The 25,672-nt window shown below is 38.2% G+C and overlaps 2 pseudogenes; one reads left to right on the forward strand and one right to left on the reverse strand.

Annotated features, from left to right (window-relative positions):
• Positions 1-564: 564 nt before the first annotated feature.
• LOC141426320 (mitochondrial uncoupling protein Bmcp-like) lies at positions 565-18,392 on the reverse strand (annotated as a pseudogene).
• Positions 18,393-18,476: 84 nt separating this feature from the next.
• On the forward strand, positions 18,477-23,919 carry LOC141426324 (proteolipid protein 2-like; annotated as a pseudogene).
• Positions 23,920-25,672: the final 1,753 nt, after the last annotated feature.

Below are 25,672 nucleotides of genomic sequence, written 5' to 3' on the forward strand. Positions count from 1 at the left end.
TTAGGTTAGAACTGCGTCCCCCAAGAAACGAACTGCTACCAGAAAAGTAAAGTTTTATGCCATGCAATATTTTGGGAAGTGTGCTTTATGCCAAACGATACATTTGACTAAATAATACTTGGTAATATGAAACATGTCTATGTAATTATTTTTTGAAACAATAATTTGCCAAAAAAAATTACTAACTGTAAAAATTGCGATAACTTGTTTTAGCAAAATATTTTGGGATGTGATACTTTGGGAAAAGTTTTTTGCCCATACATTAGTAATCCTGTCACGGGTCCTGCCTTTTCGCAGAATTATTGTTTGACAAATGTTCATATGCCATCTGTTTCATTTCCAACTCTCAATTTTCTCCGAAAACCAAAATTTTTCTCAATGTATTTTCTCGTAATAGATAGGTTAGGTTAATTTATTTTATGAAGTCCCGAATAAAACATGGTTTCATAGAAAATAACAAACAGTTGGGAAAAGGCAGAGCACCCTGTTGTCACTACTTTGAACAAGATCTCTCATCTCAAATCAATACTTCAACAAAATTGAACCTTAAAATAACGCCTCATAAAGTTTACTCAGGAAAAATATCGTTTTTGATGTACGAGCTTTTTAAAGGTAGTGACGATGTACACGACTTAACTGTTATGTTGACGCCAGTTACGAACGACCCCGATAACTTGGTAACAAAAAAAACAAACTTATCCCTTTAAGAGATTTAATTGGGTTCCTAATTGAACTACTAAAACAAGATTAGTTTTGGCACCAAGTGCCGTAATCTCAAGTGATATAACATACAGTATTACCCTTAACTACATAAATATTGTAAAGAAATCTGGACAACGTGTTAAGCAATTCAAAAGAGTCTGAAGTTACCCTATCCGCACGAGGCCGGCGTGGACCCTACGGCCCGAGCCTTCTCAACCGGAGAGAAGGCCTGTGCCAGTGGGACGCATGACGCTGAGATGACGCATGTTAAAAGTAAAAAAAATAAAGGGCAATGTTGCCATAATGTTGTGTTTAATAATAAGTAAATTTATTTATTGTTTTAAGTTAATTTTTAGATAGATAAGGTCCTTATTGAAAATCAGCGCCACGGCTTGCCTGGCACTATGCTGAGTGGGGACTTATGTATGTCTTGTCGTTGTTCTGTATTTATGTTAATTGTGATGTTTTTATGGCGTTAAATAAATATATATTGTTTCTTTCTTTCTTTCAATCAATCCTAAGCAGAACTATATTTATTTGGATATGTATGAAGACATAAATTCAGTAACAAATCAAAGTCCGCCTGAAGCCTGATATGATAGCAGATACCGATTAATTCAAAAGATAATGAAGTCTGCGACTATGCCCTATTCAATTTTGAAGTAATCCTTTATGATAAAAGATAACATAGTAATAGGATTACATAAATGTATATTGCAATCTCTCAAGTCTCACCTGTCTGTGACATATTAGAACTTTTCCTTAAATTAGGGCCTACGTTAGCTGACGCGGTTTGCACGGAGCTGGTGGCCGCCTGTTGAACAATAGTATGAGCAGCGCTAACTGCGTACCGTCCCTCTCGCTCTCGTATTAAACAGTATAAGTGTCAGAGGGACCGCACGACACGAACTTCGAGTTTCGAGTTTCGTAGTAACCCTGCTGCACCCGCCCGCAGGCTGCGCCAAACAGTGCACATGCGATAGATAGCGTAGACCCTTTAAATCCCTGCATTCCTCGGCAATTTACTGCCTACCCTTTGGCCTGTTTGCCCGAATAAACCTATCTGATATAACGTTTTAAACTTTCGTGATTTTCACTCAAAGTCAAAATACCACAAGCAGGACTTATCACGCTAAAGCAGACGAGTAATATTTACCTCGACGTTTCGACCACATTACAGTGGCCATGGTCACGAGTAGACTCACTCCATTCACTCTACTCGAGTAGTCTACTCGTGATCACGGCCACTGTAATGTGGTCGAAACGTCGAGGTAAATATTACTCGCGTGTTTTAGCGTGATAAGTTCTATTTGTGGTATTTTGACTTTAAAAACAATCTGACGCAGAAACCCATCTAAAATACATACAGAACGAACTTTTTTAAAATACATAACAATTGCGACCTGTCAAAAAAAGGAAAATAAAAATCATGTCCAAGGTTTTAAATTATAAACTAAACTGTTGGCTGTATGGTTACCACTTCCTTTGCCTATCCATGGATGGAAACATTTATTAAAAAATAATCTCTTAAACATACTACTCTTACTCGTTAGTAACTAATCAGATGTCTAGTTCGTATGCTCATACAATAATGACAGATTCTTGTAAGGACCAATATGGCTTTAAAAGCCATTTTCGACTGCACCATATCATACTATGACAGTAACTATCTAGACGTGTCAATACACGTCACAGACAATGCAGCAGAAGTGGATGAGCAGCTACGGTGCTCAATACGACCTACAGATAGCGCTCGAGTTGAATGCAGAGCTCAGGAATGCGAGTGTTGCGACCTTATTAGAATTAACCCTTTAACCGCCATTGTCTGAATTATAAGACACAAATTATCCAGCTCATTTCGCCGCAGTCTTATAATGAGGGCTATCGTTTTTTGTCTCACTAGATGGCGCACTGTTGCGTGAGGTTTTTAAGTATGGCTTTCAAAGTCTATTTTTACGGGTGTGAAAACAAAGTTTAGATTAAAATTATATTGAATACACCTTAAAACCGTACCATAAAAATATCGAGCATGCCACAGTGTTGCATAGTCCCCGTTTTGTTCGGAAAAAAGGGAGGACAAAGGTTTCCGAAAGACAAAACTGTCTCAAAACACAGAAATTCATTGCCCCGGAACGCATATTTGCCATAATTAATTTCAGATATTGCAAAATATTCACAAAATTATTCTAATTATAAATAAACCCGCGTAGCACCCCCAAAAACTATGAGATTTGACATTTCGGAGACCTCACGCTACACTAGCGCCTCTAGTGGCGAATTCATACGCGATAGCCCTCATTAAGACAAAATGTCATGTAGTTTCGGTGTAGGTGGCGACACGGACACGTATGGACGAAAACGTATTGGCGGTTAAAAGGTTAATGATGACGAAATTGACGAATTTATCGACTAACAGAAGGTATGTCGATAAATTTGTACAACAAACGTTATTTTAATTTTCACATTTTATTATTATTACCTAATTTAACTCTCGCGCTTTTTACACATAATCCCTACTAATTTTATCCCTATCCCTACTTTTAATATTATAAATGAGAAAGTAACTCTGTCTCTCTGTCTGTCTGTTACGTTTTCACGTCGAAACCACTGAACCGATTTTAATGAGATTTAGTATATAGGGTAGTTTGAACCCGAAGGATCAACAAAGTATACCTTTTATTCCGGTAGAGGGCGCCACCACGCGATAACCTAGAGCCGCGCAGATGAAGTCGCGGGCATAAGCTAGTTATGTATATAAACCGGACATAGCACCTAACCTTTTATATTTTCATCCATCGTAGTCGCAACAAGATGGATGCAACTCAATTAAACCGTCAACAAAAAAAAACGGAAACGAACTCTGATCAGTCATCATTAAAAACAAATAATAATACGGGGATAAATATGAGTTTTAACGCGATCTATATGTGAACGACAGCTATCAAGGACAGCACTAACTAAAGGCGACTTAGGCGGGGCGTGTGGATAGCGGGGGGAGAGGCTCCCGCTCTTCACCTCAGATCCCGACTGCATTCAACACGCGCGCATACTGTAAACTCGACTCTACTGCCAACGTAATAAGAGTGTTTAGATCATTTTGAGCACCAAAACCGCTCATCCACGTCTGTTGCTGAATGTACCGTGATTTGTTTGTAACAAATCGGTCTATACATAATATCTGTGACAATCTGTGTGGTTAAGACTCATAGTCATACATATAAAATTATATGGCCAAATGAACTTGGAGTTCTGCCCCTGTACAAACAAACAGTCAAGTATACGGTGAACATAAGTTGTGCTACTCTGCCATTTCTAGTAGCGCTCTGCCACAATTCTTATACTTACTGCGTCATATAAACATTGATGTGACCTGAAAAAGATAAATAAGTATTTTGAAACCCAAAAAAAACAGGTTTATGTTGACTGTCTTTGCATTGTCATCCAAACTACATTTCCCTACTGATTGGGCTCCACAGAAACCAGCGTTACTGCACATAATGTGCGGCAACACATGCTGAGTGGAGACCCTTTTTGGTATCCTGCCGTGTCACCAAGTAACATAGTTTTAGTGCTAGTTTTAGATTGGTTTTTTTGGAAACTTTTTGTATTTTTTTTTTAATACCAAATTTTTACTTTTACGGTCATCCCGTAAAACCTAAATTGAAAATACAAACTGAAATATAGATGCACAGAAAAACCAGAAAAATAAGACCATCACTGGGAATGAGACCCAGGTCCTCGGTATTCCGTACCGCGTGCTATACGCGCTACACCACTGATGGTCAACGGTACCGACACGAATTTCCCCTATGCATCCCATATCTCAGCTTTGTTTGTTTCTTATTTAGCCACTTAAGCAGTGACGCTAGCGACATCTATGCCGTAGCCCTCATCGAGAAACCAATAGTTAGGTATAGGTTAGTTTCAATGGAGTGCCGGAAAAAAAAAGTTTCTCGATGAGGGCTACGGCATAGATGTCGCTAGCGTCACTGCTTAAGTGGCTAAATAAGAAACAAACAAGCTGAGATATGGGATGCATAGGGGAAATTCGTGTCGGTACCGTTGACCATCAGTGGTGTAGCGGTATAGCACGCGGTACGGAATACCGAGGACCTGGGTTCGATTCCCAGTGATGGTCTTATTTTTCTGGTTTTTCTGTGCATCTATATTTCAGTTTGTATTTTCAATTTTGCTAGTTTTAGTCTTAGTTTTAGGTGGTACCTACTTTTGGAGCCAAAATAAACCTTTCTTTCTTTCTTTTTTCTTTCTTACTAAATTTCCGATCGATGACATCAACCGTTGAAGAGTTCCGTCCTGCGGAGACGATTCTGGCCGGACCATCAGAATTCCACATTATCACATTGTCACCGGACTTTTATTATGATTGGTTTTTTGGAGTCTTTTTGTATTTTTTATTTCAACTCCAAATTTGTTACTTTTACGGGTATCCCGGGAAACCAAAGTTAGTTCTGAAAGAATGTGACGTCTGTCGGCGCAACATAGATGTCGCTAGTGCTGCTGCTTAAGTAGCATAGTAGAAATAAGCAACCTGAGATATGTATGCATAGGAAAAATTCGTGTCTAGATTCCTGTCCAGCAGTGGTGTAAGGGTTTATAGCACGCAGCACGGAATGCTGAGGACCTGGGTTCGGTTCCCAGTGCTGGTCTCTTTTTCTGGTTTTTCTGTGCATCCACGTCTCAGTTTGTATTTTCGATATAGTTAAATAAAAGCTTGTTATGTAGAAAATGGAATCAACTTGCGATATTCCACGGTGAAATGTGGAACAATCCAATGGGTCGTGTGAAGTTTCCGAGCTGATAGGTACCTACAGGTGAGTTACGAACGTTTAAAACCATTAGATACCTCCTGCTTCCCGCGGAGCCCTGTCGTCTCAGGTCCTCAGTAGAGCTGCTTGAGCTGTTCGTACGACAGGAAGAAGATGATGTTCCAGGGGCCCATGCGGAGCCACGTGGGCACGAAGCCCTTGTACAGGGCCGGGGGACCCTCGCTGCGGACCGTCTGCAACAACCACCGTCCCATCAGCGCCAGTTCAAATACCACAACTGGACAGTCAACTACAAACTGACGTATCCATGTTATTTATTATTATTATTAGCCTATTCTGTCCATTGCTGAGCTAATACTTCCACTGCTCTATAACAGCTGCATACCAGGGATGTAACGGATGTGGTTTTATCGGAACCGAAAACGAAACCAGATGTTTTCAATTTAGTTTATCGGAACCAGAAACGGAATCGGAACCGGAACCAGAACCGGATCCTGAGTGATAGGTGGACCAGATGTTAGTGTAGCACGTGGCAAGCGGGGCGATGAGCTCATGACTGGTATAAACCTAATAATATTTAATAATAATATTAAGTTAATACTTAATATTTATTATTTATTTATTTATTAGACATGCCAACAGTACATAAATAAGACATTTAAATTAATCTAAATTATAAGTTATAGCCCCCGCTCATGCGCCAATAACAGGCATGCAACAGCATTGATCATGTTCGGGGAAATACCATCAGGCACCAGCATCAGGCATCAGGCATCGCTTACCATCAGGCGATCCGCCTGCTCGTTTTCCCCCTATACCATAAAAAAAAATACACTAACAAGTAAAACTCTAAGATCTAATGTAATTTGACTAATTAAATTAATAACAAAAAAAAGGTAAATGAACTAAAATAATTTCCTTGCTCACCCGCGACCTTACGATAGCTGAGCTTATGCAAAATATGCGTGTTCATGCAGTTCCTCCACCTCCACACTGTAAGAACACACACAAATCACACAAACCCATCTATCACCACACCACACTACACTGACGCGGTTTCGAGCTCAACCAGAGCTCATCTTCAAAGTGACACAACCGTACACCATGCTACCAGTTGTTAGACTAGTCGAAACGCGTCAGTGTAGTGTGGTGGTGGTGATGGATGGGTTTGTGTGATTTGTGTGTGTTCTTACAGTGTGGAGGTGGAGGAACTGCATGAACACGCATATTTTGCATAAGCTCAGCTATCGTAAGGTCGCGGGTGAGCAAGGAAATTATTTTAGTTCATTGATATGGACCTCCGCAAAGTAACGCCTGATTCAATAAATTAAAAAAAAGGTAACTAATTTTGAGAGGCGTGCGATGGGTTCAGCAATTGGTATAAACCTGTTTGTTTTTGATGTACGCCGTTCAAGTTCGGCTGCCGCGCTAAGCATTGACATCCAATATAACTTCTGTTTCAAAAGTAACGAAACCGGAACCGAAACGGATGTGTAAAAGCAAACTGAAGTTCCGACTTAACGCAAACGGAACCGGAGCTCCCTAACATCCCTGCTGCATACAAGTGCCATTCCTTCAAGAAGTAGTCCAGTTCATCCCGCCACCGCCGTCTAGGTCTGCCAGGTCTCCTTTTCAAGTTAGCGGGCGTCCACTCGGTGGTTATCTTGGCCCACAACTCAAACTCAATCCGTGTTAATCTTGCAAAATGATGTTACTTTTCGTATGCCATTATTAATTACCCTTGGTCGGTGACATTTCTAGTAGCAACAAAACCTTACATTATCATCGACTCGTATAAAATGCAACAATTATGTACACCGCAACGCTTCCTCCGTATATATTAGAACAAGTACTTGTATAAGTAAACGTTCAATGTTCCAAAGAAAATGTTGTGTTAGTTTTATAAGTTTTAGCCAATTAAGGGGCTGTTTCACCATCCATTGATTAGTGTTAACTGGCCGTTAGGTGTGATGGCGTCTCTATTTGTTTTGTTCGAATAGACGGAGACGGCATCACATTTAACCGTCAGTTAACACTAATCAATGGATGGTGAAACAGCCCCTTAGCCTAATAAGTTTCACTAACAACTTACTCTTAAGAAACAGTCGATGGTTCCTTTGTATATTTTCTCACAGGGCTCCACACCGTCTTTCACGTTTCTTTGGTTCATCATTCGCGTCTGTAATTGAAACGCAAACGTTTAATAAAAGGTACATTTTGGTACGCTGAAGTACCGAATACCTTTAAGGTCACAAAATCCACAAAGCCCTACAAGACGGCTATCTCGTATGGATGGTTGGAAAAAAATCCACAAGTCCCTACCATACGGCCAGCTAGTATGGATGGTTGGAAAAAAATCCACAAGTCCCTACCAGGCGTGCAATTAGTATGGATGGTTGGAAAAAAATCCACAAGTCCCTACCAGGCGGGCACTTAGTATGGATGGTTGGAAAAAGTCCACAAGTCCGTACCAGGTGGGCACTTAGTATGGATGGTTGGAAAAAAATCCACAAGTCCCTACCACACGGTCAGCTAGTATGGATGGTTGGAAAAAAAATCCACATGTCCCTACCAGTGGGGGCTGGGAGGGATAAGTGGACATATTTATTTCCATCTGTCCCTACCGGTAGCGAAGAAAGGAAAAAATATTCCAAATATCTCTATATAAAATATGAGTGAGTCTCACGTAGTTTCATGTTCAAAATATCTCTATTAGGATGGATATAGCGGTAGGGGTAGGTGGAACAGGGGCTAAAATCCCTAAAATTCGCAAAAAGAAGTGTCCCCCAGGTGGGGCCACACCGCGCCACAGCCCCGCACACCCTCTATAGCTCACCCTAATAACATCAAGCGGCGTGCTAGCCACGGCGCTCCCTAAGCTCGCCAGTAAGCTGGAAGCCAGGTGGTTAGCGGGAGTGTCCCCAGCGCGGGCTTGAGCGGTGCTTGCAGGCGTCGTATACAGGCAGCTCCACGGCCGCGATGACCGCCGCGCGCTGCGACGTGGGGCCCACGCCGCGCCACAGCCCCCGCACGCCCTCTATACGGTAGATGTCGATGAAACAACGGACCAGGTTGCGTTTCTCGTCGCCCATCTGGAATTAATGAAATGAAATTTATAACAGAGAGAGAATAAATAAATAGGACAAATTAAATTATGAAATAAATTAAATTGAACGTAATGACGAATTAAATCGAATGAAATTACAATAAAAAATTGCGGAAATTACAAATTAAATTGAGTGGAATTACGAATTAAATTAAATTATTTTTTACCGAAAACACACGCATAAAAACTTCACATGCATAAAAACCTTCAATAATTATTCCAAGACGAGTATTTTATTTATTTATTGCATGCTTGCCAAGTAATCATTTTCTACAAGCGTCTTGACAGCACAGAAGGAACTAGATAAAGAAAACGCTTAGCTAGCCGCACTGTTAGGCTACATACATACGCACTGTGCGGTTAGCCGCGCGGTTTCAGCATGCCGACCCACTTCAAAGTATCGCTTGAAAAAGAGATGGCGCGCTCAAACCGCACAGTTATCCGCATAATGCACAAGTACTTCTCTCCCGCCGCGTTCGCGTTTCGTCTTTTACTCTAAGGGGCTGTTTCACCATCCATTGATTAGTATTAACTGGCGGTTAAGTGTAATGCCGTCTCTCTTTGTTTTGTTCGAGTAGACGGAGACGGCATCACATTTAATCGGCGATTAACGCCGGCGGTGTAAACAATGGATGGTGAAACAGCCCCTAAGTGTGTTAATAAAGGCTTATTCTATTCTATTCTAAGTATCATTTGAAGACAAATCTTACCTGCATCCGAACCTTCAGAACATCAGCAGGGTTAGCTAACGCACTGGAGAAATCGATAGCGAAGGCCACGCAGAAGGAACAGGACAGAAAACGCTTAGCCAGCCGGGCTGATATAGGACAAATCTTACCTGCATCCGAACCTTCAAGACATCAGTAGGATTAGCTATTGCACTAGAGAGTCCGCCAGCAAAGGCCGCGCAGAAGGTATTAGTGGGCAGATGCTCGACAGCCCCGCCGTCGGCCCGACGCTGCGCCAGCGCCTTCTTCAGCGAGTAGTAAGTGCCGAACTTGATCGTGCCGTACGTCGCCTGCCGGAGGACCGCCGGCCATATCCTGGAAGGGTTGACGTCACTTAAATCGTGCGTGACAAGAAAGGGTATGCCGGCTCATCATCAGCCGGAAAACGACCACTCCACTCGGGGACGTAGCCCCGCGTTAGCATGGTCAAACTGCTCTTAGCGAAAAAATATTTTTCTTTTTATATGCTTTCTTTTAAACTGCAAGTTTAAATGCTCGTGGTTTTAAACAAAATCGCATTGAAAGGACTTTTTTTGCCCTTTGGGTTAAATGAGACTTTTACCCGGAGGATCATCAAATACCCATAGAAATTATCAATTGCGCGAATTTACTACATCATACCCTTACTCACATACCACACCGTATTATAATACCTACAGTTCTGTATGTTCGGTAATACAATGACTCAAGCACGACGCACGACTCGTTATGTAAAGTGGCTCGTGCATAAAGTACCTACCTATGTAGAAAATTCAAACAATAATTTCGAGCGTGAGTCTATTTGAAAACTCGCTAAATTCTAGTGTGACCGAAATTAGTATTTGCAGCCGAAATCAAAACGGACTTTCGGTTTATTTGCCAGTTTCGGCCGAATTTTAATTCGATGGCTATTTTGGTGTATAATTCTTAAAATTGCGTTCATTTTATCGTTTGTTTTAATTTAGAGTTTTTGGCGTTTTTGTTGTTACTGTTAGAGAGAGAGAGAACCTTACTCTCTTTTCAAAATAGCTGTCGAAGTATGTGCCACACGTTAATGAGAGTTAATTTTTTTTTAAATCAATTTCTTTTACGTGTATTATGGAGTGCCCTATAAATATTTATTTTTGTAATTTAACTAGAAAACTAAATAGCGGCTTTGACAAGACTTCTGTACTCCAAATTTCATTGATTGATATCTTGTAGTTTTCGAGTAAAATGCCTGTGACATACGGACGGACGGACAGACAGACAGACGGACTTGGGGAAACTATAAGGGTTCCGTTTTTGCCATTTTGGCTCCGGAACTCTAAAAAACGAAATCCCTAACTGTAACAGCAAGTTCCTTGGCGTATATCTGTACTTCTGCAGTGATGACAAAAAGATATCTAAATTCACAAAGTCACTGTTGTAATCACGGCAAGTCCGTCTGAAAGTGTTCCGTGCATAATTCACACAACATAATGTAATTTATTAGATATATTTTACTCGCATTATAAAAACCCGGCTTCAGTGTGGGCGAAAGCTTTTCAATGATGTGGAACATCACAACTTCAAAGGTATAAGACAGCGGACAAGAGACAAGCAGTCCTTGCACGTCACACAACGTGCTCTATTTCCGTTTACCAATGACTCAGCGTTAGCAAAATTGGATTCTTTAAACACGTAAAAAAACTTGGCCAACATACTTTCGTTGCACTAATTAGTAATTGCGCATTCTTTAGAAGAGCGAAAACAGTTTATCAGATGTGGAGACTGAGCCGAAACGGAAAACACGCCATTCCTATCGGTTATGCCCTGTTTACTTCCAGTTTGTAGAAATCCAAACATGTTTGTGTTATTATAATATCTAGATCTTTTTATTCATTGTAAAATGTTGATAGCGTGATCGACTATTGTTACGACGTTAAATCAATAACGATGCCCTTCTTTGTTACCTAGTCAGAATATATTATTTAAGGGGCAGTTAAATTTGAGTCGTAAATGCCATCCTTATCTTTACCCAAACAGTAGGTTTTCATCATCATTATATCAGCCATAGGACGTCCACTGTTACATAGGCGGCCCCCATAGACCTCCAGTTGCTTCGATTGGAAGCGGCCTGGCATAAAATAATATGCCGAATGCCAAAGACGACAAAAGGCCCGATTGTGAAGCAAATTGCATCATAATAAAAACAAGACGTATGCCCACGTCACTTTACAAGTTTGCAATGTGACATGACGGCCCATAGTAAAATCTCTCGTCAGAAATGTTTACCTACAGCCGTTCGATAAGATAGTAAATAGTACAACAATAAAACAATTACGACGGGAAAGTTTGTTGCGAGTTGATCCAGTCATTAAGTGAGATAAAATTAATAATGTCAAACGGATGGCTATTCTCACTTCATGATATTATTGTCTTATTAGTAAATATTTTTGCGTAGATACTAACAAATATCGGACTCAGTTTAATGAATACATAATAATGTATGTACATAAAATACTCTAACAGTGTTTCGTTATAGACTAGACTGAGCAGGGAAAATTATTACATTGCTTTTTACAGTTCCCTAGCCAAAATGGCAAGTTTCGTCCTGTCCGTCTATATGGCCCTTTTTACATTATTCGAGGACGATAGTTCATTCGATCGATCTGCAATATAGCGCTAGGTACTGGATCATTGTACTGGATTAATGTACTTAAACAAAGTCTAAATGCCAGAGATATTTTACTCAAAGATTATAAGAGGTATATTGATGAAATTTAGAGTATAGTCTTACCTAAATAAAATAGTTATAGAATACCCTCTAGACACAAAAAATCAAACTTTTTGCTTAAATTCAGTTTAATTTGTAATTTGATTCAATTTAATTTGTCATCATCATCATATCAGCCGCAGGGCGCCCCCTGTTGAAAATAGGCCTAGCCCATTATTTAATTAGCAATTTAATTCAATTGTATTTGTAGTTCAATTTAATTTGTAGTTTAATTAAATTTCATTTGAAGTTTTTTAATTCAATTGAATTGTATTTTAATTTAGTTGAATTGTATTTTAATGTAATTTAATTGTATTTTAATTTAATTGAATTGTATTTTAATTGAATTAAATTGTATTTTAATTCAATATAATTTCATTTCATCTATGATTTAACGTAATTTGTTCAATTTATTTTTTATTGATTGCGTAGGACTGATGTGTGAAATCGAAGTTACAGGGCGGCCAAAAGGGCCCGTGGGTCGCTTAAAGAAAATAATGAGAGAAGAGAAGGCGATTGCAATTGAATATATCGATATTCAGCTCCTCTGTCACATTGTTTTATCTTATTGTTAGTTCTGTATTATTACATCAACGCAGATGTTTAGCACACACTCAGAGCTAGTATGGCCTTTTTCACACGGCGTCGTATCTACATGTTACATACATAAAACAATTGATTATGTAAACATTATCGATGTAAATATGATTTAACAATGGATTAATCGTGTGCAAGTGTTATCGTACAGACGTGCACGCCTAAACTTATAATGATATCTTATCAATTACGTTCATGGCACAGACTTCCCATAATCTACAGTCCTTGAACCTGGGTCCCACCCACCCATGATAAAGCCATGATATCGCCATGGCAAGATGGTAATTCAAGATATTATGCTAAATTTTAATGAAATATAAGCGATGGAATACGTGTACGAGTAGTGTATTCTACTAATAAAAATGCGAATGCTTCTACGTGTGTCTGTCTGTTAGGTCCTCTTACATACTAAAACGCCTGGACATACAGAAGATTATTTTTTATTATAATTTTACCGCGGGATCGGACATATACTCGTACCTACGCATGCAAAATCCCGAAATCTCAGCTGCTATGTCAAATCTGAGGAGCTAACGCTAGCTGAGACGGTCAGCACGGAGCTGGTGGATGCCTTTATAAAAAACAGTATGAGCAGCGCTAGAGGGAAGGCTACTACGAAATTCGGAAAAGTTCGAAATTCGAAGTTCGTATCGTACCGTCCCTCTCGCTCTCGTATCAAATAATATTAGCGTCAGCAGGACGGCAAGATACGAAGTTGCAATTTTACACTTCTCTTCTTTTGATTTCAGATGTTATGCTTCGTAACCGAATTAATGGTGATTATCCACCGGCGAGGCGAGACGAGAATTGAAATTTGTAGCATCTGCCATACAAATTTCAATTCTCGTCTCGCCTCGCCGGTGGAAAGCCACCTTAACGGTGCCTACCCGCCGCCGGTGACGTTCAGAAAATACACCCTCAAACATTCCCGGACAAAACATTCGGACGCGGTCGCCGGCGGCGGGTGGTCAGAGAAACCAGGGCCTAAATAAAACCGTTACGAGTAGACAGGACTAGAAGTTGTTCAATATCGGTTTGCCAGTCCTGTAAGTAACTAACCTATTGACAATAACCATGTAATAAACTCACCCACAGTACAGTGCCTTGATACCCTCCTGGCGAGAGGTCTTGACGAAGCAGTCGACCATGCCGGAGTAGCGGAGCTCCACATGGCGAGGGTCAATGGCCTGCCCTTGGATCTGGAGACGAGTCTTGGTGGTGTCGATGGGGAACGTCCCTGAATAGAGGAAGTTAATATAAAGCTTTGGACAGTCCTGCTTATACATATTACTCTAGTAAAGTGACATGGCAGGGCTGCTAATCAGACTTGGAGTGGTAAGAAATCCTAATACATATCAGTGTGGGTCAGTTTTAATAAACAAATGTTGTCGTCAGTCTTAATTGTGCAATGTCAATGTCTTAACAGGTTTTTGGTCTACATCCAAAAGTTAATTAAACGGACACAAGAGTGTATCAATGATAAAGATGAAGTTAAAGTGCTGCATAGTCATACTGCCTGGTAGGCATTTAGCTTCTTAGTCAATATACAATGAAGTTAAAGTGCTGCATAGTCATACTGCCTGGTAGGCATTTAGCTTCTTAGTCAATATACAATGAAGTTAAAGTGCTGCATAGTCATACTGCCTGGTAGGCATTTAGCTTCTTAGTCAATATACAATGAAGTTAAAGTGCTGCATAGTCATACTGCTGGTAGGCATTTAGCTTCTTAGTCAATATACATGAAGTTAAAGTGCTGCATAGTCATACTGCCTGGTAGGCATTTAGCTTCTTAGTCAATATACAATGAAGTTAAAGTGCTGCATAGTCATACTGCCTGGTAGGCATTTAGCTTCTTAGTCAATATACAATGAAGTTAAAGTGCTGCATAGTCATACTGCCTGGTAGGCATTTAGCTTCTTAGTCAATATACAATGAAGTTAAAGTGCTGCATAGTCATACTGCCTGGTAGGCATTTAGCTTCTTAGTCAATATACAATGAAGTTAAAGTGCTGCATAGTCATACTGCTGTAGGCATTTAGCTTCTTAGTCAATATACAATGAAGTTAAAGTGCTGCATAGTCATACTGCCTGGTAGGCATTTAGCTTCTTAGTCAATATACAATGAAGTTAAAGTGCTGCATAGTCATACTGCCTGGTAGGCATTTAGCTTCTTAGTCAATATACAATGAAGTTAAAGTGCTGCATAGTCATACTGCCTGGTAGGCATTTAGCTTCTTAGTCAATATACAATGAAGTAAAGTGCTGCATAGTCATACTGCCTGGTAGGCATTTAGCTTCTTAGTCAATATACAATGAAGTTAAAGTGCTGCATAGTCAGATTACCTGGTAGGTAGGCATTTTTCTTCTTATAGTCAATATAAGCTTAAGGTAAAATTTCACATAGATGTTTTGAATTTAGGCAACATGATGAAAAAGTAAAGCCTATTAAGACTGATAATTTTCATTCTAAATTTAATATGCATAATTAATTTCATCATTTTATTTTTCCAGATTTTTCATGCCCACAGTATGATGTGGGGAGGACACTTGCTTGTAACAAAATTTAGCATTTTAGATTGCATAATAGTCTATTAATCTATATTTTGAAAGAACTATGGAACAATCTGCTACATTACGCATTTAAAAAAGAAAAAAAACCTTCCCCGCTTTACATGTAGAAGTTACCTGCCACAAAAAAAATTGCTACTTTTTGGTGTGATTGTGACGTTATTTTATACTTTCGTTAGTTATGGAACATTCAAAAGAAACAAATTTTCATTTCTTTCTAACATCAACAGTCTCTATACTTAATATTTTTCACCTATGATGAGTTCTGTGACATTTCGAGTTTCGACAGTTTTAGAGATGTACCATTTATCGAGTGAACTATCGATTTTTCCAAGAGTTATATATATTTTTAGACCGTTTCGGCATTATGCCAAAAAATAACACCAAACTTAACGAGAAACAGTAACGAAAGTCAACAACAATAATAACAGAAATTAACAATAACAAAATACAATGGAAATAAAATGCATTGGAACTCAACTCGTATACAAGGAAGACACACTCGTACTGACAGTGATACTGATTTGTGTGATTTTTTGTTCCTAATTATTATTATTGTGTGCCCTTACAGGGCGTCATGGATTGACTGATCTGATAATAACTGAAACACCCTTTATAACTATGTACATGACATTAAAATGAATATGAAGCACTGGTCACAAGAGGCACAAGATGGCTGCGGCCGTGTACCAAATAGGCGCATTTACAAAATCTTGCAAGTTCTGTTTTTTTTTATTATCCATTTTCTGTTCTGTTTAAAAATTTAAAATATCTTAGTATTCATTGTTATTGAATAATGAACCGCGGCAATTGCCGATAATGTTGTGTCACATCACTACTCTGTTCCGTTTCACACATTGCCCATTTAAAAAATATATATATTTTTCCAGCGTATTCGATGGAGTCTATTTAATGGACACTGACATTGCTATATATTTTTAAAAAGTACAGTTTTACATTTTTTTGATTATTTTGCTTCAAAATACAAATTATTAAAAAAAAAATTGCGAACATAGTATGCGTAATTCGGAAAATTTTCAAGTGTCACAGAACTCATCATCAATAAGTTAAGCTGCAGATGAACATAAGTTTGTCATTTGTCATAAGTATAATGGTACCTACCTCGTATCGTAGGTAGGACTGTGGAAAAAAAAGGCTAGAAATTAAATTTAGCATCATAATTTATAATGATTTTTGGAGGACTATGCATTGCAATATTTTTAAATATAAAAATATTTATTTTGTATAAAAAGTAATTTTTCTTCAATATGCTCAGAAATGTCCGCCTATCTATCGCAAACATAGTCCGCGAAGTCCTTCCTTATAGACTGCCACAAATAAAAAAAAAAACACTTCAGAAATTGGATGAAATTCCATTACTGTGTAGTTTTTTTTTACTTTTTAAATTCACATTTTTCGAAAAAAAAAAAGTTTATTTTCTAAACAACCTAGGTACAAACAATGTGGCCGGCACCCCCTGGTAAGTATGACAAATACTTGTGTTAGGGGGCTCCGCTACTTCCTGCAGTTGTCGACGAATTCAAAACAAACACTATTTTTTATTTAAATATACATAGCAAGTTAGCAAAAAGAAACGATTGGCCAAAATGTGTGAAAAAAAACACATTTTAATTTTTGACTACAATAAGTCAAGATTGTTTTTTTTTGGAATCTTTTTGTATTTTTTATTTCAATTCCAATTTTTTTTTTGTTACTACGGTCATCCCGTAAAACCTATATCGAAAACTAACCAACCAATCTTAATTTGATTGCTTAATAACAACATCTCTTGTCCGGGTGAGCGGTTAGTTCCAATGGGGTGCTGAAAGTTTCTCGATGAGGGCTACAGCATAGATGTCGCTAGTGTCGCTGCTTAAGTGACTAAATAAGAAAACAAACAAGCTGAGATATGTGGTGCATGGGAGAAATTCGTGTCTGTATCACTTTCCAGTGGTGGTGTAGTGGTACAGCACGTGGCACGGAATGCCAAGGACCTGGGTTCGATTCCCAGCACTGGTCTTATTTTTCTGGTTTTTCTATGCATCTATATTTCAGTTTGTATTTTCGATATGGGTTTTATGGGATGACCGTAAAAGTTACAAAAAATTTGGAATTGAAATAAAAAATACAAAAAGATTCCAAAAAACCAATCTTAACATAATTTAGTGATACAAAGCTTCATTTGCATTTAACTTTATATTTTTTAATTACATTTTTTTTTTAATTACATTATTATTTCTAATGAAGTGGCATTATGAGTTGTGTAGTGTAGTGTACTTTTAAATAAATAAAAATAAGTATAGCGGGAAAGTATAAGAGCAAAAATTTTAAGAGCGTGCCCAACCATTTGATTTAATACTTTAACAATTTTGCTTTATTTCCTCGCATTATTAGAGAAAAGCGCTATACATGCCTCAGCGGAAATGGCAATTTGTGGATTCGTATTTATTGAACTACTCATACATGAATTGCTTTTTCACGGCCTCGACAGTGATGTACTAAATATCTATGAAATATATAAGATATGAAATCCTACTCAGTCCATTGAGCATGATAATTTAGGTATGCTAAATCATCTACGTTGTCGTTCATACGACGTGATCTAGGTCGTATCCCCTTTCTTAAAGTTATCTTATCTTTGTTTATCCACAAACACGCGTGAAGACCGTGGAATTTAAATCCAAAAGTATTTGGTTAGGTTAGAAAAAAACTTTATTCGGAAAATTATTAACTCACCAAATTCCGCAACGATCGACGCCAGACCGCCGTAAATAAACGGCCTCCAATCTCTATCTCCCATTAGACCCAGACACTATCACAATTTCTAATTATTTAAGTGTTTATTAAATATTTCGCGAACTCTTCTGTCCGGTTTGAAAACACAGCGCTAAAAAGGTGATCCCGCACTTATGATATAAATGCGTACGTTTATAACACTCGGTTAAACTAGAAGTTGTAATTTAGAAGATCGAAATAAATTTTAAAAATTCGCACAAATTCGGAATAATCGTACGACACGGCACATTTTCGCCATAGCATGCCATAGACTAATGTCAAAGTTACGTTACATTACAATTAGCAGGACTACTATGAAACTCGAAACTCGAAGTTCGTATCGTACCGTTCCTCTCGCTCTCGTATTAAACAGTATAAGTGTCAGAGGGACCGCACGACACGAACTTCGCGTTTTGAGTTTCGTAGTAGCCCAGTAGTTACGTTACGTCAGTCATCCATCAGTCAGTCAGCCAACAGCGGGCTATCAATATCAATGCTATCATTGTCATCCACTGCCATCGATCGAGATAAAAAATAACTTCTTTGTCTGTGATACGAGTTCCATTTATCCTTAAATTATACACTGGCTATCTGTTTCTCCACTTTCCTACTGACCTGATATAATTATCTCTTTTCTTTTCCCTAGTATTAAATAAAATATTGAAAAGAGTGAAAAATTCTAAATGGAACGCTAAACTATGTCGTAGAAAAAATCGTTCTGTCAAGAAAATGACAACCTCCTTAACTTCACGTCAAATTATGTCAACAAACTTCCCCTTCCCCGGACGCCTTTAGAAGTAATAATATTATTTCCTACAATAATTTATAACTCAATAATTTGCTAATTTACTTAAACTATAGAGGATCAACCAACGGGTAAGTAATATGCATGCTGATATAATCATTTAGCATTCCTATTTGGATATTTTAATGCCAGATGGCTAATTCATAACGTAGCTATTATTCCATCAATTTCGTTAATTAAGTCGTTAACTTTAGTATTTAAGACGTCTCGTGGGTGTCATAATATACATATATGCAATTTAGCAAGGTGTGGTTTACATAACAGTAGAATTATATTGAGTTTCAAGTGTCGAGATCGAAATGAAAGAGATAAACTCGAGAATAGTATTCAGTATTTTGTATAACATTAAAACTAGATTTTACCAGAGGCTTCGCGCGCGTTACCTATGTGATCTGTCGGCTCAGATTCCGTGATTTTACAAAATTCCCAATTTCCAAAAAGAACATGAGAATTTCATAAAATCACATTATGGTCTTCATAGATCTGTGCTTTTTATGTTGATTGCCTTAAACTTTAATATTTTGTGTTATTCCAAAGGTTAGCAATCTACTTACCAAATTCTGAGATTCATGCACACACACAAAACTTCTGCATATATTTAATAGCATTTTGTTTCCAGTTTTAAGTCCCCAAGGCTAAAAGCCTCCAACTTTTTCCACTTTTCTTTATCTGCAGCAATATCCATCCAATTGTTTCCTGCTGTTGCAATGATAAAACAATTATAAGTTGTTCCAGGTTTAGATTAAGATGTATGATGTTTACGCAAACAACCAAAGCCAACCGACTACACCACCTGCGCCACCACAGAAGGTTTTGCGTTTCGACAGAGGATATGCCACGTCACGCCCCGGAATACTGAAACTTGTTCAGTTGGTAATGTGTCTTTTTTTACAGGCTTTTATTTACTTGCCCAGTTTGTTATTTATTTATTTATTTGGGTCAAATCTTGCAAGTTAAATTTGACCCACTTCCAGTGGTCGGATTGACTTGAAATTTGGCATAGTTATGTAAATATGGTGACAATTTAATAATCTGGCAGTGACATCGTGGTGGTCCTGGGAGGATCGTCTCCGTAGGACGGAATTCCTCAATGGTTTATGGCATTGACTTGAAATTTGGTACGGATATGTAGTTTGGATGACAATGAACATTCAGTCATGAAAAGTACAATGGGCAAAAAAGCTTGTAGGTCGATCAACTTTTTCTTGTACCTCGTTGCCATGGTTACATCCCCCGGACAACTCTTTAAAACCACTAGTTTCTATATGTTTTCTGTGGTTAAATTCATGGAGTATAAATTTTGTCATAGTTACAAGCTCATTATTTTATAGACTATCTCCTAAGCATATTAGTCGCATATATCAAAGCATTTTTTGAAGACACTGTCACTGTTGTCTCTTGGACAACGGGACAGAATAACAAACAACAACAAGTTGATTGACCCTTGTATTAAAAATGAATTTTTACAAAAAACTAGAACAAGATTTTATTTTGAACTAGTGTTTACCCGTGGCTTTGCACGCGTAAACCATTAAATCTAGTAGTTAAAGAAAGAAAGAAAAGAAAGAAAATACATTTATTTAACGCCATAAAAAACAAACATAGGAACAAACATAGAACAAATAAAGACATACATGACACTAAACAGGTTCCCACTCAGCATAATGTCAGTTAAAGTAAAATTCTGGGATTTTACTTAATTCCAATGGAAATTCCCAAAAAATCGACCGTGGATTTATTTTGTTTTGCATATAATACCTACCAAAGCCTATGGATGCCGTGGTGGCCTAGTGGTTTGATCTATGGCCTCTCAAGCAGAGGATCGTGGGTTCAAACCACTGCTTGCACCTCTGAGTTTTTCGAAATTCATGTGCAAAAGTCCCAATCCGCACTGGGCCCGCGTGGGAACTACGACCCAAGCCCTCTCATTCTGAGAGGAGGTCTGTGCCCAGCAGTGGGACGTATATAGGCTGAGATGATGATGATGATAACATCTATGCCATATTTAAGGTTTCTAATCCTATCAGTTGAAATTTCGTGATTTTATCCCAATTTATGGGAATATCGGGTTAAAAAGTAGTCAATGTGTTATTTCACACATCCAGCTACATTTACCGGTGGCGTAGCGTGAAAATTTTACAGACAAACCGGAAACTGCTTGAACGCGGCGAGTAAAGAAGAGCCTAATGAGAGATGTAGGTGACTAGGTGAATGTTGAAAATTTAAGCAACCCGGTGGGTATCGATTTGTTACGTAGGTACGAGGTCACGCCACTGCTATCTACATACCAAATTTCGTTCAAATCCATCCACTTGTTTTAGTCTGAAGGCGTAACACGCATAGTACCAAAAACCAAATATGTGGTCTACCACTGTAAAGTTGATAATCGTTTGCACATCATAAAACAATAATGCCAATAGACGTGTCTGTCAACTTGAAAGTTCGACTTTAGCAACATATTCATTTGATAGGAACTTGTTTAAAAATTGATAGACCACTTAGTTGGCTGATGGTACACAAACTTTCGCGTTTTTAAATATTACGACGTATATTATGACGGCCGGATGGCCAAGTGGTTAGAGAACCTGACTATGAAGCTTGAGGGTCCTGGTTTGATTCCCGGCCGGGCAGATATTTGTATGAATAATACGAATGTTTGTTCTCGGGTCTTGGATGTTTAATATGTATTTTAATATTTATACTATATTTGTTGCTTTTGCGTTGCTAGTATCCATAGTACAAGCTTTGCTTAGTTTGGGTATAGTTCATTTGGTGGTTCAAGTGTCCTATGATATTTTATTTATTTAATATAAGTAGGATATTAAGATTGCATTACATAATAACCACTTGCAGCTCTTTAAAGTTAATGAGGGTTTTAACGTAGGCGAAGTATCGCTAGATGGCGTTAGTAAGGTGAGGTCCGTTTGACGTTTGCTTGCGATTGGCTCATTTAGTTTTTTAACCAATCACGAACAAACGTCAAACGTACCTCACGACACTAACGCCATCTAGCGATATTTCGCCTCCGTGAAAACCCTCATTACTGCATGTGTGGTTGTAATATAATGACTTAATGACTAAATCTGCTCCCTAAAGGTGCTCTTCGTTGGTCTTCTTCGTAACTTTAGTGAGCTCATTCCATGACTTACAACCACAACATGATAAAGTAACAATGCTAGCAAATCTGCAGATTTTTTTTTTTTATTCGACTGGATGGCAAACGAGCAAGTGGGTCTCCTGATGGTAAGAGATCACCACCGCCCATAAACATCTGCAACACCAGGGGTATTGCAGATGCGTTGCCAACCTAGAGGCCTAAGATGGGATATCCTCAAGTGCCAGTAATTTCACGGCTGTCTTACTCTCCACGCCGAAACACAACAGTGCAAGCACTGCTGCTTCACGGAGGATTAGCGAGCAAGATGGTGGTAGCAATCCGGGCGGACTTGTACAAGGTCCTACCACCTGAAAAATGCTTGCTTGTATCTGCAAGAAATGCTTTTGTGTTTAGAAAAAATTTATTTACTAAAACTTGTTATATTTCAAGTTTGATGAACTCTCATTTCTCCTACTGGGTTTAAATAAAATATACTACAAAGATATATTGACTATCTTTTTGTAGTTCAACGCACCAACAAATCACATATCAAGGTGGAACCTTTTCATATCCAATTTCGCTACGACTTCTTTGACAGATGCGAGGGATGTCAACAAGACATTATGCAAAAGGTTCCATCCTGATCGCGCGAGTTTCATTGACTGTACTACATGTAACCCGTATCTCTTGGTAGCTTCATCAACTGTTCAATAACTTTCAGCTCTGCAACCTAATCGGCTTCATCTGCTCAAAGTATCCTGGGTATGGTTCTCTGCGATATTCTACAACATCCTGTACTGGGTGGCCATCATCATCACATCGTTCCTGCTGCTGTCTTACACGTTCCACTTTGTGGAGAAGCACGATCGCTGGCCGTGGCTCAAGTGGGAGTTCTTCTACTGCTGCGCCGTCACGCTGGTGTACGTCGGCCTGTCCATATTTGCTGCTGTGGTCGGAGAGAGTGGCTGGGCTGTCGGGGTGAGTTGCTTTTTTATTCGATTACCTTTAATTACTACTTAGAATCTTTTGATACAAACTAGGGTGTCCTTATTGTTAGCATGTGCTGCCATGTATAAATAATATTTGCATGACTTATACAGTCTAAATTTTGAAACAAAAAATCTATAGCATCATATACTAAATATAAATGTACTACATTTACCGCAAATAAATTTCATTTCATTTCATTTACCCGAATACCTATATTTTTCGAGCGTGTATGTATGTATAAATACGCAATCAGCGGTATGGCAATTTTTTTTAAAAGGATTAGTTTTATCTTTTACAAACATAGTATGTCGCACGGGTGGGTACTAGAATTACGCACATCGACTCATTATAAGACTCTAAGGGGCTGTTTACCATCCATTTGATTAGTGTGATGCCGTCTCTATTTGTTTTGATCGAATAGACGGAAACGGCATCACATTTAACCGTCGGTCAACGCTAATCAATGGATGGTGAAACAGCCCCTAAATAAAGATCTAACAGACTCTCGTTCGTAATTTGCATATTTTGCGTAAGCTTAGCTATCGTAAGGTCGCGGGTGAGCAAGGAAATTTTTTAGTTCATTTATATTTATAAATTTATTGTTTAGTAGTAATAATTGTATGTATGTATATTGTGCGTGGAATAAACTTTAAATTATTTTTAGTATTATTTTTTTTCCCGGTAAACCGTAAATTTTCCATAAATTTTTAAATGGTCATCCGATAGAGCTATGTTAGGTTTACAGGTTAGGTTAGGTTTGTTTTATAGCAATTCTGAAAAATAAATGGTTTCAGAGAAAAAAAGGTATGTCAAACATTACATTATGGTTATGACTAAACAGTTTTCGACCAGTCGATATAGACCCCTAGTTTAATCGTAAAAAACTGGTATTAAATTAAAACTATTAATTAGACACTCAGCTACAACTAAGGTAACCACGGCTAACCCTGACATATTTTTCAGTTCTTCGGTCTATGCGCCATCCTGGCGTACGGATATGATGGCTACCTCAAATACACGGCTTGGAAGAGGCCTACCGCCGCAGTGAACTGACGACACTTGGTCCAATGGGGTACGTTAAACCTAGCTAAACTAACTTAACACTAACCGTGACGTCATTGTGTTGAAAAAAAGCTCGTATCGCATATCGATGTGTAATCTAAATTAAGCCTTAAAACAGGACAGTCAAGATAAACTTAGTATGATCATCATTTTTGAGATACGAGCTTTTAGTTACGTGACGTCGAGTACGATTTGAAGATGTATTTTTTATTTAATATTTTTGAGGCTGAGATGTTTGTTTTTGTAAATCATGAATTTTGTAGGTATAACTTAAAATGAGTATCAGCTCGTAATGTTTTTTTAATGCTTTTATTCTGTTTTAAGTATTAATTATTCTCTTGTTTGTATATTTAGGTAATTCTATTTTCACGGCGTAGCCTGTACTTACATTGTATTGACTTAGGCAATGTAATTATTGTATTATACGTGTTACAAAATGACAAAGAACAAGGTTCATCAAAACGAAAGTACAATTTATTGAATAATGTTTTTCCATCGTATTTTGACGGTAAAGGTCGTATTATTATCTTGCTATTTCAACTAGCTTACTGAAGTTTACTGAAGCTATTTGAGTAAGCAAATATAACTACGAACTCTTCTGACAAAACACGATTGCAATACCGTTATTCACTACATTTGAACTAGAGTTGACTTTTTCACTTTAGGGGTATTTCTGTTACATTCTGTATTATTCAGCACAGCTAGCATAATGAGTGTAGCGTAAGATTTTTTTTTTTTGTGAACTGAAATTATTATGGCAATTATGCGTTACGGCGCCATGAATGTCTGTTTTTGAGACAGTTTTTGTCTTTCGGAAACTTTTGTGCTCCTTTTTTTCCGAACAAAACGGGACTAAGCAACACTGTGGTTGCTGGATATTTTATATGGTACGGTTTTAAGGTGTTTTAATATAATTTTAATCTTAATTTTGTTTTAACGCCCGTAATAACAGACTCTGAAAGCCACACTTAAACCTCTTGCAACAGTGCGCCATCTAGTGAGAACAAAACGATAGCCTTCATTAATGCTACCTTCTTAGTTTGTTATGCGGCCAATGGCGCCACATTGTTTCTAGAGCATACTTACTATTAATTATAGATATTAGCAGGAAGAGTGTACCTTGCTTTTAATAGACCAGACGATATTTTATATATTACTAGCTTTTGCCCGCGGCTCCGCCCGCGTGGTATTCGGTATCGCGCGCTGTTCCCTCGAGAGCTGTGCATTTTTTCCGGGATAAAAAGTAGCCTATGTCACTCTCTGGCCCATAGACTATCTCTAAAGCAAAAATCACGTCGATCCGTCGCTCCGTTACGCGCGTGAAAGACGGAAAACACACAAGCACACTTTCGCATTTATAATATTATATGGATTGATCCTTACTTGATATTAAATAAATAAATATCATGGGATGATTGACACAATTGACCTAGTCCCAAACTTAGTAAAAACTTGTTGTATGGGCATTTGGCAACGGATAAAGGTGCAGTGGCGAAGTTTGACAGTTTTAAATAAATTCGTTTACGCGTTGCAAGCACACGTTACCTTTTTGAATGACATTATAACGGAATATGTCATACTCGGTCGATAGAGCAGTTATAATGAGCAAGCAAAACAGACCTTAAGTGTCAACCTTTTCATTCCGCGACTGTACATTATAGATATATTTTTACTTCTAATCGTCCAAGACTGGAAGCAAACATTCGTATTTTTCTTACAAGTATTTGCCTTGACCGGGG

Source organism: Choristoneura fumiferana, chromosome 3, assembly GCF_025370935.1.
Source record: "Choristoneura fumiferana chromosome 3, NRCan_CFum_1, whole genome shotgun sequence".
Lineage (NCBI taxonomy): Eukaryota > Metazoa > Arthropoda > Insecta > Lepidoptera > Tortricidae > Choristoneura > Choristoneura fumiferana.